This window comes from Schistosoma mansoni, chromosome W (genome assembly GCF_000237925.1).
Source record: "Schistosoma mansoni strain Puerto Rico chromosome W, complete genome".
NCBI classification, from domain to species: domain Eukaryota; kingdom Metazoa; phylum Platyhelminthes; class Trematoda; order Strigeidida; family Schistosomatidae; genus Schistosoma; species Schistosoma mansoni.
Window position 1 is genome coordinate 41,349,024 of NC_031502.1, and position 5,752 is coordinate 41,354,775.

Below are 5,752 nucleotides of genomic sequence, written 5' to 3' on the forward strand. Positions count from 1 at the left end.
AACGATATGAGAGTATCATGATATTGAATGTAATAGCTTTAGTTTATAAATGATTATGTGTTTTGTTTGTGATTGTTATCCACACAAGTGTTGAGATGATGTCATGTGTGTAGTTCCGATATTGTTAATTAGAATTATCAACACAGTGTCTTCAGGTAATAAACATCCTTATTCTATTTATTAACTATAAGTGTCTGTAAATAGTTTGTCAGGAAGTGACGTCGGATAGATATTCAGTGGGCTTGTAGTTCTTCATCAAGGACAGACTGTCTATCTAGCTGAACTTACTCTGTGGTATTAACCACGAATTGAATAGCTTCGATAAACCTTATATGCTAACAAGACATATTATCCTTGACGTATTGCGTAATCACCATATTAATAGGCGTTATGAATTTTGATTGATTACAATGACGTTATTTTCCTCCACTCCAACGCTATCAGCATTTATTCCGAGTAATGAATATCATTCATTCGGTTCATGATCCTATTGACGTTATAATTACTTCCGATATCCATGTAATTTATATAAACATTCAAGAAAATTTCATATTCTGTGCATATTAGTGAATGTACATTTCAGATATTAATAGGACTGGATTCGTCGAAAACAATCATAATTTTGATTATGAAATCAATTCATGGTACTCGAACTATAGAACTAGCAAAGAATTTATTGAAAGTATACTCTTTGTTTGAGGTGATTCAACATTCATGTCGAAAGTAATTATTGTACGCAGCACTTTTTGTGGAGATAATCTTGATGTTAAGTATTTTGTACAAAGATTATACTATTCAACAAACTGTTTTCTGGTCTCCAAACGTAAAACCTAATGGTTTGAATAGTCGGCAATTTAGTTAATTATAGATGGTTCAGAAGTAGATATCTAGATTAGTATTATGTTTAGTGAATATGTTAAATAGCGATTAGGAAAGGTAGAATGTGTGGGCAGTTGAACCTTCAGATATCCAGTATGAATTGGAGAGCTATAATATCTTAATTTGGTAAATTGTAGACTTTTCTTTAGTTTCTGCAGAAATCTTCGTTTAGTGAGAGTTTTTTCAAAGTGAAGCATTAAAGAATAAATAACTTGGAGATGATTTACTTGGAGTGGATTAACGAACCAGTGATATGACTTTGAGGATATACTTCAAAATGTCTGCCTATAAGAGGTCCGAGAAAATAATATTTAACCAAATCACTGGTCCGGGTGAACAATTTATTTGTGAAATGACTGAATTTATGTTGGCTATCAGATCTTGCTTCCAACTGATTACTTAGTTAAGATAAATAGACATACTAATAAGTAAATAAATAATATCACTAGTGTGTAATGTAACCTAATGAACTTTACGTAGATGTTATTACAAATATATTTTCTGTATTATTTCAATTCATTAGTATTGATTAGTACGTTGGAATGTTTGCGAAGTGTTAGAAAACACAGATTTATATGTAAATATATGTGTGGATTACTTCACAAAAATTAAAATTTGTTGAGTTCTTGAATGTTATGAATTTCATATGCTTAGAAAGTATTTCTGAAAATGATTTCTCATACTTTCAAAGGCTTTAAAGAATTCATTTCACCCATAGGAAGAATTAATGAAAGAATTCACATATGCAATTAAGGTTCGGTATGAACAAATTAAAATATACTTGTTTTTCTACAGAGTGTGGTGGTTTGTATTCGATATTATCCTTAAACTTCGTATATTGTTCGCCCTGATAACAGTTACTAGATAACGCCCCAACGGTGTATAAATATCAGAAAGCAAATACGAAGTGTTGATTACGCTTATTATTGCACCAATCAGAGGTTACCAAAATTACAGGCGCGTTAAGCAAGTGTAAAAGAGTAGTGCCGAAATGCACACGAGTGAGCGTGCGAATCAAATTAGCGAGCGAGTGATCGAGTCAATGAACGAGTATGCGATTCAATGAACAGGATTAAAATGTACATATATATACATATTAAAGTGAATGAATCATCGAATCAATTAAGCGACTAATAGTAAGACTAGCAGAACGAATATATGCGTAGTGGGTAAGCAATGCTCAAGCACACATATTCATACAAGTGCAACAATAGTAAGGGTACAATAGCATAGATAGGTTGCTATTGTACAAATGACTGTCCGTTAACAAAAGGGTCTAAGCAAACTAAATATGAACAAACTCAATGGTACGTGAGTTGCCACAAGAGCATCAATATCACATCACTATGTTTAATGAAAATTACACAAAAGGAATATTGGGTTTAAACGTCTGCAGTTAATTCAATCACAACTTCATATCAAGCTGACTTTTAATCTATTTTATTTAGCATATAATCAATCCTTGAAAATTTATATTTTGTGTAATGAACGTTTAGTATTTGCTTTTGTTTATTTTGGTTGATAATTTAGACTATTACTGTAAATTTAATTGATTTATGTGATTTTTGAACATATGATAATAATACAATACATTTTCATACTGTTTACTTGTAATTTTAGTTCATGATTTTGCCCTTTTGGATTTCTAGGCTTATTGGGATTAGTTGTTTGGTTAAATTATTTCAATTTCACATCTCGCATCACAAATTTCCTGGACATTTCTCACGATGGACTGTGGCCTCTCATAGAACTGGTCTTTATAATCTTCGCTGCCATCATTGATGGGCGCGCGGCGCTGAATGAAATCCATTATAATCTATTCTTTCTTTGTTCTGAAGGATACTTCTATGATCCTGGGTCCATGAAATTTCCGTCATATAAGCGCTTCCTGTGCTCCTTTGGAGAGAGTTAGTGGAACTCTATATGTGCGCGAGGCATTTTCTTCTTCGTGACGAAAATATAACGACACCTCTTCCAAAGCTAGTCCTTTCTGCCCAGCTTGTGCCCAATGGGTTTCACTCATTTAAAGGAAAAAAGGTTGCGTTATTCATTTGTGCAACTATTTGAATGACCCTACCAGTCTTCTACATAGCGCAAACATTTTTCGTACCCACATTAATTATTGCTCTGGTTGTCAGAAGGGATATTGGCCTCGTGACTCTTGAGGGATCTCGGCCTCCACTACGAGGCTTCACTACTCTTCTTTATAGGGACCCCTCAACCTTTAAGACAGGGCTTCAATTTTTGAAGTGACTTTCTGGTCATCGTTTTTTTTTATCAAGGTTCTATTTTTCTGGACGGGGTTGCTAACCCCATACCTGACTACCTTTATCCGGGTTCGGGACTAGCAGTAACCCTAGAAGGGCTTCAGGCAGGGTTGATTTCACCTTACGGTAATTTTCTCAGAAATGCGTATCTTCAAGTACAGATAAAAGGTATTTCTGTTTTCGAACTCCAATCAAAATTGTCTTACTTCAGAAACGATTTCTCAAATGCTTTTTATTATACCTCCTTATAGTAACCTACCGAGTCTGTGATAAACTGTTCCTGCGATATCTGAACTTATCTAAAACCCATTTTGGAAGGATTGAGTATTTCCCTGTCTTTGTGAGTGAAATTTGGTCCGCAAATAGTTGTAGTTGTGAGCTATTTTGTTGATTTATGTAACATTTTCAATATACTTCACTTGAATTGCTTGTATCCACTTTGTAGGACTTTCAGGAAAATCTCAACTTCTTTTTGCGGTTGTGTTTACATCACGTTACATGGATTTGTTCTTCAATTTCATTTCACTGTATAACACCATCATGAAGCTTTTCTTTATCATTTGCTCTTGTGCGACCGTCTACCTCATGTATTTCAAATTCAAGGCTACCTACGATTCTAATCATGATACATTTAATATGTATTTGTTACTGATCCCCAGTCTGCTACTAGGTTTAGTGGCCAATTACGAATTTTCTTTATATGAGGTAAGGCCTTCAATACAGACTTTTCGATTTTCATTTTGATAATTTGGCTGAAACTGATACAATTTACTGTTATGTAGCATAATAGTGCATCAGTTTAGACTGACTCACACCGAACGATCCAAAAAACTCAGCTCTCATAACGACACTGATTACATAAAACAAGAAGCAAAACCGAAACAAGACTGAGTAAGTAACTCCAAAATTGTAATTCCATTGTCCAAATTAATTTTAGAAGTTATCCATCCTCATCGCTATAACTGATTAAAGTCCATATCACTTGATGTCTCCAGCTGGTTAATTATACTATATATGAACATAAAGCTTGATGTTTATTACACGTTCGAGATAAATTTTAAGGTACCTGTAGGATTAATCTCATACTCTCGATAAATTACTTGTATTTTCATAGCAAAGCCAACTTTTCATTGTTTAGGTAGGAAGTGGATAAACAAACAGTACATCCTTCTGTTTTTTTAATCGAGCCATCATTAATAGGGAACTTAAAATGAGTGTGTTTGGCTTCCATAAAAAAGCAAACTTCATAATGTTTCGAAAACTGAAGCATATACGAATGGAGAATATTTCCTTCCATAAAGCCTCACAAGGTTCCACAGTTATAAATGCAAATGTAGCAGTGGCTCAAGGATTAAGGCGTCCGACTTCTAGAAACTAAGTCTCAGGATCGAACCCTACCCCATCTGCTTCGGTTTTGTCAATCAGGTAGTATCATTAGCCTCCGCAATTTGTTGCTCACATTCACATACCTAATAAATGAGATTTTATTTTCCATAAGCCAAAATCGTTCATAAAAAGCATTAGCCTGATTTCAGGTAAATACACCTTTCGAAGTGTGATAGAAATTGAGGATTTTCGGTAAAATGAAATGGTTATCATTTGTAAACGTTGGAACGACCAGGATCCAATGTACACCAGTCAATTTGTAGGTCTATCAAAGTTGATTAAAATTTAGAATAACTATATGTATTAGTGGCCAAGATATAATAGTGTGATAACTAATCAAATTCAAACTATAGTGAAGGATTATTCAATGCATACAATTTTATGGATTCAGTAAGAAATAAAAAAGTAGAATGAACCCTAAACGAATCGTTCAATAAATATCAAAATTATCATCCGAATAACAAAATGCAATTTCTGTTGCTTTGTTTTCTGTTTAGTGTGTTTCATTACTAACTCTTAATGTGAACTGTTTTACACCATCCTTGTTAAGTCCGATTACTAGACCATGGAGTATTAATCAATCATTTGTATGGTATATTGCATACAATGGCAACATCTATGTAATACTTGTTTTATTTTCCGCTTATTCCAATAACGCTCTGAATTTTAATAATAATAATAATAACGGGAAGTATTCTGTCAGTTATTATTGTTCTCATTTTCAGTTGTGGTCATATGAATGTTTTTAAGCAAGTACCTTAGCTTATATATTCATATATAAAGAAGTCTACAATACATCATAATTAATATGCGATTTCTTAATAATTAGGATCTTTCTAATACGAAGTTTGAGGAATAGGTTTCTATCTAATTAACAGTACAATGAATGGAGAAAGCATATGAGAACAGTTAGGGGGTTAAATGGAACCTATATCAAACACTATCAAAATACTGTAGATCAATTACTTGATAAATACTCATCAAAAGTGTGTATGCTGATTCACTGGAAAATAGCTTCCGATTTTCATTTGTTTTCCTGTTCGTAACTGTTCAGTCTCTGTGGCTTTTTCGGGATTATGTAAACGTTTTTAATACATGGTTTGGATAGGTTTTATGTGTGCTGTCCTAGAAACTAACTCGAGGATTATTCTAAGTAAACATGAGTGAGGAGTTTATAGTGACACTCTGTAAATCAGTAAGTAATTAACTCATTCACTAGG